The sequence below is a fragment of the Apium graveolens genome, chromosome 1 (assembly GCF_009905375.1).
Source record: "Apium graveolens cultivar Ventura chromosome 1, ASM990537v1, whole genome shotgun sequence".
Lineage (NCBI taxonomy): Eukaryota > Viridiplantae > Streptophyta > Magnoliopsida > Apiales > Apiaceae > Apium > Apium graveolens.
The window spans coordinates 111965441-111976068 of NC_133647.1; the positions used below are offsets into that span (position 1 = coordinate 111965441).

The 10628-nt window shown below is 38.2% G+C and overlaps 1 non-coding gene across 1 annotated transcript; it reads right to left on the minus strand.

The window, feature by feature from the left end:
* Nucleotides 1-4313: 4313 nt before the first annotated feature.
* Nucleotides 4314-4420, minus strand: LOC141679840 (small nucleolar RNA R71). Its single transcript, XR_012558194.1, has one exon. It is a non-coding gene; the product is annotated as a small nucleolar RNA R71 (small nucleolar RNA).
* Nucleotides 4421-10628: the final 6208 nt, after the last annotated feature.

A 10628-nucleotide genomic window follows, 5' to 3' on the forward strand; every position in this document is an offset into this window, starting at 1 on the left:
CGGTTTTCGAGATAATTATCCAAATCAGTACAATTTTACTGCGGTCTTGGTCTCAGCGCCTGGTTACACGTATTACGAAGTGATAATTGTGATAGTTTAATAAAAAGCTCCCGTTTATCAAAAATACGGGTTTTATTGATTTACGGAAACGAATATTGTATCGAAAATGTTGCGCCGGGACCCGCGCAGGACAAACCGTACGCCGGATCGAAAAAGTCGAAACATGGAATATGCTCGGAATATTACAATTAGGTTAGGAAGGAGTTCTCGAAAGAGTTTCGGGTTCCAAAAACGTAACAACGGTTGACGTCGGTTGGTTCCCGTTTTTATAAAATAGATTTTAATTACCCGGAAAAAGATTTTAGAAATTTCATATGATTCTTATAAATCCATAAACCAACATAAAAATAATTAGGAAGATATGACAATTATCTATATTTTATTTTGGACATATAAAAATTAAAATACTCAATTAATATTATTTTTGAATATTCGAGTACAGATAACACTTAACAATTAGCTCACAGAATAGATACTGAACACACATAATAATTATATAATAGCAAAAATAATTATACGATATATCCCGGATATTACAGTAATGGGTGTGTAATCATGTTTAGAGCTTTGTTTAGTAAGTGGTTTTGTTGATTTTGGAGTTAGGAGTGATACTTGTTGGATTTAAAGTTCTTGGCCACATTTTTGACTTAGTTTAGATGAATAGGTTGAGATATTGAGTTATGGTTGAATGATATTGTATTGTGGTTGAATGATGGTGGAATGGTGATGATTGTGGGTTGTTTGTGAATTGAATTGGAGTTGTACGAAATTGGTAATCGCGTAAATATAGCCGTCGTAATGTCCGATTACCCTAGACTGTTTTTGTTCTTAACATTAGGACCCGTGAACTCACTGTTAGGTTTTGACCATTGCCATGATTAGATAGTTCATGTTACGAGCTTCGTTTTGATATGTGGTTTGTTTGAATCCGATGTACGTTTTAGGAGAAACGACCTTTTTAAGTAACGGCGTTTCGCGACCGAACCATTACCCCTCGCCTTACTTTGAAACCCTGGTTAAGGACTTTAAATGACTAATTGGGGTATGAAACAATTATGTTAAGTGGATTAGGAAGTTAGTAAGGTACTCGCGAAAGAATCGCTTTAAAATTCTTAATGGTTAATTTATTAAATATGGTGGAGCCGAGGGTACTCGAACGACTTAGGTGATTCGTTAAGCATAGGAGTGACCATAAGCGAACGTTAGGGTTCAATTGGTTAAAGTCTAGTTTCTTAAGCGACCGGGGTTTAATTCCAACTTATGTTGTTGTTCATTGGTTATCGGACCCACTCTAAGCTTAAGTCTATCCGGGAGCACTCAGACAAGTTTTCTACCCGTTATACTGTTGTTGTGATGTATATATGTATATGCATTATCTTGTGATAGATGCATGGTGGTTAATTAGCAAATCTTGCGATATATTGGAGCATGTGATATGGTATATATGCATGTCTGTTTCGTAATCTTGATATATATTGTTGATTCAATTGCTTATAAGTTTCATAATACTTATACTAGAGATAAACAGTAGTTGCGTATACCCTTAGTATAGGGGACCCAAAGGTGAACATATTTCTAAACCGGGAGTCGATGTTCCCGAGTATAATATATATATATATAGATATAGTTTTCAAAACTATTAATCGAATAAGGTTTATTCGATAACTTTATATTATTTAATGAATATTATTTTGAATATTCATTCGAGGACTTAAGACTCCGTTTATTTTATTTAATGAATATTATTTTGAATATTCATTCGAGGACTTAAGACTTCGTTTATTTTATTTAATGAATATTATCTTGAATATTCATTCGAGGACTTACGACTCTGTTTATTTTATTTAATGAATATTATTTTGAATATTCATTCGAGGACTTAAGACTCCGTTTATTTTATTTAATGAATATTATTTTGAATATTCATTCGAGGACTTAAGACTCCGTTTATTTTATTTAATGAATATTATCTTGAATATTCATTCGAGGACTTATGACTCTGTTTATTCTATTTAATGAATATTATTTTGAATATTCATTCGAGGACTTATGACTCAGTTTATATTATTTAATGAATATTAATTGAATATTCATTTGAGGACTTATGACTCTGATTATTTACTAATTAATATTCTATATTTTATTAAAGAATAATGTGTCGATAATCAAACTTATTTTTGATTATTCCATTAAAGATAGTACTTTCGTATAAGTATATCTTTGGTTATTTAATACCCATTTCAAGTATGAGTTTTAACACTTCTACTTCGATTATTTTGATAGAGATTATCCTTTTTGGGAATATTATTTAAATAATAATATTCAAATATTTTCTAATATATTGGGACTGATTTATTTTAATAAATCAGCAGTACTCCAAACATTCTTAAAAATGTTTCGAGTCTTCGAAATGATTTTAAAAGTTAGAGCGGATCCCAAAACTCATTTTTATATTTAAGATCTTCCTTTTTGAAGGGGACTTGAATACTCGCTAAAAAATCTAAGGGATCCGGCTCTGTGGTGTATTTTATATTCGCAATGAGGTTGTTGTTTTGATAAATGAATTAATTACTTACCCAACGTTCGGGAAGTAAGTCCATCTATTGAGTCGGCATAAGCAACATGGGCTCAGTGGGCGTCCTTGAAAGTGTAAGTGGCTCAGTGGGATTCCATCAAATGCGTAAGTGGCTGAGTGGCAGTCCAGCATAAGGTCCTATTGTGACCAGGGTGATGACCAGTGGGGAATTCGTCCATCTACTAGTAGAAAAGGTTACTTATTGGTATCTTTGCCAGATCAGCAAGATATCAGGTTTATGCCAAGGTTTTCTCCTTTCCAAATTCATTGGATATTGCAACTCTGTTTGTAATTTTCATAACAGATGTTTTCAAGGAGTGTATGAAATGTATATATATATAGGTGTATATCTATATATCGGGACTTAATGAAGTATCTCGTAACTTCAATTCTTTCAAATGATATTTCAAAGATTGAATCTATTCAAGTCTTATCTTGTAGTCTCATCAGTGTGATGAAATTTTGAAATGGATTATACCTTGAACGGTGGTAGTTCAAGTAGTATTTGGAAAAGATATAAGTATATTGGAGTATCGTGTAACTTCATCTTTTAAACTTATATCTAGTAAATGATTATCTTATGCATGTCAAAGATTTTCAGAAAAATGTTGAGACAAGGTTAGATATATGAGATCACCTTGCAATGATATTTTTATACAGTTATAAACTGGAACTCTGTGTATATTATACATGTCAGAGGATTTCAAAGATTGTGAAAAGTATATATGTATATATATATATATACTGAATATTTTGTGACTTGGTCGCGTTAAGATAACAAACTTGGTTCATTTCTTTTTGACCAAGACTTTCATGAGTACTATGAGAATGCTCATATATTGTTAATTATTATACATATTATTTCGGTGGGCTTGTTGCTCACCCTTGCTTTCTTCTCTCATCACACAACAACAGATAGACAAGATGAACAGGATCAAGCTCCCAATTCGTGAGCGGTTAGGAAATGTTCTGCAGTTTCCTGTAGGCGTTGATGCCGTTGTAGCTGAGGTAGGAGCTACCAGTAGGCTAGGATTTCAACTTTTGTTGTGCCAGACTTATGTATATTTATGAATTGTAATAATGGCAAAAAATATGTAAATTATTCAGAAACCCTTTTTATGGTGAAATGGTTTATAATTGTGGAATAAAATGACTTGTGTTATTTTTGGTATTCATCTCTGAGACTATAACTTGTGGTGTGTGTATATTATGGGGTCACAGTACGCAGTAGTTGGTTGACTGTTAAGATTAAGTATTAATAAGGGAAATGGAACTCATGACAACCTGGATCCCCGACCCCGGATTTGGGGGTGTTACACTTATGGACTTCTCTCGGCCTAAAATTGATGGCATTCAGTCAAGCATTCTTCATCCGGCTATTCAAGCTAACACCTTTGAAATCAAGCCGGGCACTATTCAGATGGTGCAGAATTATGTTTCTTTTGGAGGAGCTGCGAATGAAGACCCCAACATGCACATAAGGAATTTTGTTGAGATCTGCAGTACTTTCAAATATAATGGTGTGACTAATGAGGCTATCAAGCAGAGGCTTTTCCCATTCTCACTGAGGGATAAAGCTAAGGACTGGTTACATTCTGAACCAGCTGGGTCCATCACTACTTGGCAAGATCTTGCACAAAAGTTTTTGGTGAAGTTTTATCCAATGGCAAAGACTGCTGCTATAAGGAGTGCTCTTACTCAGTTTGTGCAGCAACCTACAGAATCTATGTGCGAAGCTTGGGAACGCTACAAGGAAATGTTGAGAAAGTGTCCACATCATGGAATGCCCGATTGGATGGTGATCACTGGTTTCTATAATGGTTTGGGGGCTCAATCTCAGCCCATGCTCGATGCAGCAGCTTGAGGTGCCTTGTGGGCCAAAAGCTACACTGAGGCTTATAATCTTATCGAGACTATGGCTGCAAATGAGCATCAAACCCCAACTCAGAGGATGATGCCTGTGAAGGTAGCAGGTATTCTGGAAGTTGATGCAGCCATCGCTATTGCAGCGCAGCTCCAAGCGCTGTCTATGAAGGTCGATTCTCTAGCTACCTATGGAGTCAATCAAATAGCTATGGTATGTGAGCTTTGTGCAGGTTCTCATGCTACGGATCAGTGTTCTCTTGTCAATGAATCTGTTCAATATGTGAAGAATTATCAGCGACAACAGCAGCCTGTGCCAGCTACTTATCATCCAAACAACAGAAATCATCCAAATTTCAGCTGGGGTAATAATCAGAATGCTATTCAGCCACCATATCAGCAAGGTGTGAGTAAACAGTTCAATCCACCTGGATTCCAGCAACCACAACAGTATGCTCAAAGGCAATCATATCCTCAACAGGGAAGTGCAGCTGCACCCACTAGTGCTGATTTTGAGGAACTTAAGCTGTTGTGCAAGAGTTAGGCGGTTTCGATCAAGACCTTGGAAAATTAAATCGGTCAAATAGCTAATGCAGTACTCAATCATCAACCTGGAACACTTCCCAGTGACACGGAAGTACCAGGCAGAAAGGAAGCTAAATAGCAAGTCAAGGCTATTACCTTAAGGTCTGGGAAAGTTGTTGATGTTGAAAAGGCAAAAGAAGGAGAAGCTGAAGTTGGAGATGAAGAAGCTATGCAAAAGGAGAAAGCGGCGGAACCAAGGAAGACTACTGTTGAACACACTCTGCCTGAGGGTAATACAGGGGAGAAACAGCTCTATCCTCCTCCACCTTTCCCTAAGAGATTGTAACAACAAAAGCTACATAAGCAGTTTGGTAAGTTTCTGGAGGTGTTCAAGAAACTTCACATCAATATACCTTTCGCTGAGGCTCTGGAACAAATGCCTAGTTATGCGAAGTTTATGAAGAGTATTCTTTCAAGGAAGGTGAAACTGGATGACCTTGAGACCGTTGCTCTAACGGAAGAATGCAGCGCTGTGTTGCAGCAAAAGTTACCTCCTAAGCTTAAAGATCCAGGTAGCTTCACCATTCCTTGCACCATTGGCAAGTTGTCGTTTGACAAGTGCCTTTGTGATTTGGGAGCAAGCATCAATCTGATGCCGTTGTCGATCTTTAAAAAATTGGATTTGCCTCATCCAAAACCCACCTACATGTCTCTACAATTGGCTGATCGTTCTATTACTTACCCAAGGGGCATAGTGGAGGATATGCTAGTCAAGGTGGATAAGCTCTTCTTTCCAGCAGACTTTGTTATTCTGGATTTCGAGGAAGATAAGAAGATTCCCATAATCTTGGAAAGACCTTTCTTGGCTATTGGCCGTACCTTGATAGATGTGTAGAAAGGTGAACTTACTATGCGGGTGCAGGATCGGGATGTGACCTTCAATGTATTCAAAGCAATGAAATTTCCTACATAAGATGAGGAGTGCTTAAAAGTGGATGTGATTGATTCTGCGGTTACTTCAGAACTCGATCATATGCTAATGTCTGATGCATTAGAAAAGGCCTTAGTAGGGGATTTTGACAGTGATGATGAAGAGGGCAACGAGCAATTACAATATCTTAATGCTTCTCCCTGGAAGCGAAAGCTGGACATGCCGTTTGAATCTCTTGGTACTTCTGACCTCCAGAATGCTGAAGGAAAGCTCAAACCATCAATTGAGGAAGCACCTACCGTGGAGTTTAAGCCATTACCTAAATATTTGAGGTATGCTTTTTTAGGTGATGCATCTACTTTACCCGTTATTATTGCATCTGACCTTTCAGGTAGTGAGGAAGACAAGCTCTTAAGGATTTTGAGAGAATTCAAATCAGCTATTGGATGGACCATAGCAGACATCAAAGGGATCAGCCCTTCATATTGTATGCATAAGATTCTGCTAGAGGAGGGTAGTAAGCCAACTGTTGAGCAACAACGCAGACTTAATCCTATCATGAAGGAGGTGGTGAAGAAAGAAATTCTAAAATGGCTGGATGCAGGCATCATTTATTCTATTTCTGACAGTTCTTGGGTGAGCCCCGTGCAATGTGTGCCTAAGAAAGGAGGTATCACTGTGGTAGAAAATGACAAGAATGAGCTCATTCCCACTCGAACAGTTACAGGATGGAGAGTATGCATGGACTATAGAAAGTTGAACAAGGCCACGAGGAAGGATCACTTCCCTCTTCCATTTATTGATCAGATGCTTGACAGGTTGGCTGGTCATGAGTATTATTGTCTTCTGGATGGTTACTCCAGGTATAATCAGATTTGTATTGCACCAGAGGATCAAGAAAAGACTACCTTCACTTGTCCATTTGGCACGTTTGCTTTTCGCAGAGTTTCGTTTGGGTTATGTGGCGCACCGACCACTTTTCAGAGATGTATGATAGCTATATTCTCTGACATGATTGGAAATAACATTGAGGTGTTCATGGATGACTTCTCCGTCTTTGGACATTCGTATGATGAATGTTTGAATAATCTTCGTGCCGTGCTCAAAAGGTGTGTGGAAACTAATTTGGTGCTCAATTGGGAAAAATGTCATTTTATGGTGCGTGAAGGCATAATTCTTGGGCATAAGGTCTCTAGCAAGGGTCTTGAGGTGGATAAATCCAAGGTGGGATGTTATGGATTAAAACTACTATATATAATTGCTGTATTTAATACTAAGGAACGTGAGCTCCAAGGCTCGATTTGACTGCTCTTGTGTTTCGTGACTCAATCTGCCTTAACAAGATGCCTACGTACCTTGGTGATTGCCAAGGATCAAGTCAAAAAACGTAGTTCTGATGGGTGGGGGTGAGACCCCTTATATAGATGTTGGTGGTCCTTGAATTGGACTTGGTATAGGAGACTTGGTGGACAAGCCTTTGAATTAGGATAGACTTAGGAGTCCTAGGAAGTAGGAAGCTGATCCCTTATCCTTTTAGGTCCCCTTGAGGCTAATCTATAAGGATTTATATCCTTATCGGGACTCTTCTCAATAGCTGATTTTTCCCTTATTAATTAATTACGAAATTAATTAATAATTAGGGCTTTTGGGCCTTTTTTATTCCATCAGGCCTGATCTGGTCCATCAGGCTTAACCTTTCTGGTCTGAGTTTCATATATCTTTTTATTGGGCCTAGTAGCCCACAGCTTGTACAATTAATGCAGTATTTAATTATACAATCATAATTTATTTATCCCTATCATTTGCCCCCCAACTTTTGGGAAACATTGAATAGGTTTCGCAGAAGTTAGGTCTATTTGTTCCCTTACAGGGTTTCGTTTTTCCGTAAAGTGTGGAGCGACCTACACGTTTACAACGAATTTTTCCTTTTATTTAGGAATTATTTTGATTTCCAGGAATTTTTCCCTTATTTCCGGGATTTTTCCCTAATTTCTTGAATTTTCCCTAATTTTTCTGGGATTTTCCCTAATTTTTCTGGGATTTTTCCTTATTTTTCTGGGATTTATCCTTAATTTCTGGATTTTTCCCTTAATTTCCGGGATTTTTCCCTTAATTTCTGGATTTTCCCCTTAATTTCTGGGATTTATCCTTAATTTCTGGAATTTATCCTTAATTTCTGGATTTATTCCTTAATTTCTGGAATTTATCCTTAATTTCTGGATTTATTCCTTAATTTCTGGATTTATTCCTTAATTTCTGGAATTTATCCTTAAATTCTGGATTTATTCCTTAATTTCTGGATTTTATCCTTAATTTCTGGATTTATTCCTTAATTTCTGAAAATATTAACATTTTTCAAAAATTATTTTAAGGAATTTCCTGATTTTTTTTTTTTTTTAATACAGTTTTCGACCAGGAATCCATTCGGCCAGGATCCTGGTCGAATTAACCTTCTTTCAGCCCTGGTCGAAGGAAATTCGAGCAGGAATATTCGAGCAGAGGTCCTGGTCGAATTTCGGCCAGGATTTTTTTCCCTTTTTTTTTTTTTTTTTTTTCGACTAGGATTTTCGCCCTTTTCGGTCAGGATCTCCGTTTTTGACCGAATTAACCTTCATTTGTTGCCCAGGTCGATGCAAATTCGGGCAGGGCTCATTCGACCAGGATTTTATTTGGTTTCCTGGTCGACCGGGTCAAAAACATTCTGCCATTCTTGATCGAATAAAACAGCTATTTTCCCTTTTTCGACCAGAAAATTTTTTGGTCAGGGTTTGAGGTCAGAATTCTTTGTTTTGACCGAATTAGCCGCCTTTCTTGCCTTGGTCGAAGCTATTTCGAGCAGGATTGTTTCGACCAGGGTTTTCAGTTGATTTCTAGTCGAATGAGTCTCAATTCAGGTCGAATTAAGCTTATTTTTCAGCCCTGATCGAAAAGATTTCGACCTCAGGAGTTTTGATCAGGATTCCTTTGTGTTTCCTGGTCGAATTGGTCTGTAATCTATTAATTTCTTGCATATTTCTATGATTTGGGCCCTTATCCTGGGCTGTATTCTTTTGAGCTCATTTTAACTGGGCTTATCCTCTTACTGGGCTTCATAGGCCTATTTCTTAAATCTGGGCCTTATTTGTCAACTAATTGGGCCCTCTTTCTGGGCTTTCTTGGACTAGGCCTCTATCATGCTTTAATTCCAAAGCCCGTTCAAACTTGGGTTGGGCTTGAACTCTTAAGCCTGACTTCCAGAATATTCTGGAATCTTCCATATCATTCCAGATTTTTCCATACTTTTCTAAGACTTTTCTAAAATATTCTGGAACATTCCAGATCCTTCCATTTTTGGGCCCATATGGGCTTTTTTGAGGCCCAAATCCCCTTCTTCTTGGCTATAAAGAGGTGGGATGAGAGTGTGATTCCTCACACCTCTCATTTCATTTCTTCAATCATCCAACAAATTTCTTCTCATCCTTCCTCCAACTTTCTAGCCTTTCCTCTCTCAAATCCCTCCTTTAGTTTTCCAACCTCTCCTTCAGGCTTTTTCTAGCTTTCTAATGGTTGACAAGAATTCCGAGAGGGCGGCAAAGATAGCCTCGGCTTCAAAACGAGGTAAGGATATCGATATTCGTTCTTCGTATATGTCTTTGATCGATATGATTAACAATAGGGGGGATGAATATCCTTCCACTGCACATCTCGACTCCTTTAATCACTGTAATACTTGGCATAACATAGATTTCAATAAACTAAATGCTCGTTATAACGTCCCTCCCCCCTTTAGACTAGTTCCAGTCTCTGGTGGTGACCGTACTTGCCACTGGAGGCCTGATACTCTCTTCATCTACACCGACGCCCTTAATGCTGGGCTTAGGTTCCCTTTCCATCCTTTTATCCCTCATCTTTTGGCTGACTTACAAATCAACCCGTGTCAGCTTCCTCCAAACGCCTGGAGGAATATTCTATGTTTTATGGTTTGTTGTCTTAGGGAGGGCTTTCCTCTTTCTGTAGCCGTTTTTAGGAAAGTCTTTCAATGTTACAATAGTTCTTCCAATATTTGTGGCTGGGTTTATGTCAAACAAAGGCCCAAAAGCAAACATATCTTTAACAGCGCCTCTATTCCTGATAATAATCCAAATTGGAGGAATAGTTTCGTCGGGTTACGTTGGGAGAATGGCGATTGGGGCACGCTCTTTCGATCTTCCTTCGGGAAGGTCAGTGATGGTAGCCTCAAATCCATTCACTTAACTCCTGAAGAAACTATCATTTATAATGGGCTCACTCAGGATGATGGCACCACCACCAGCTGGACTCTTTTAGAAGAGTTTTCCCTGATTCATGTGGGACTATCCTCTGTTTCTCAACAGGGTATTTCTCTTCCCTTCTCAATTTTTCTTTATTCCACGCATTATTAACATCACTTATTTTGTCTTTTGCTTTGTTTCAGCTGCTAAAGAGATTAACGAGGACAATGTCCCCTTGGTCGAGGAAACAGCTAGGATGAAGAAAGCTCGGTTAGCAGGCCTAGACACCCGAGGAAAGGCGACAGAGCCTATCTTCTTGAGAAAGCACAAGGAGCCTATGGGGGAGGCTTCAACTGAAGGTGCTGAGGGCCATAATGCTCCTATCACTGCTGCTGCCCCTGCTGCTGCTGCTACAGGCGCCTTTCAGCCTCTCTGGGGATTCCGC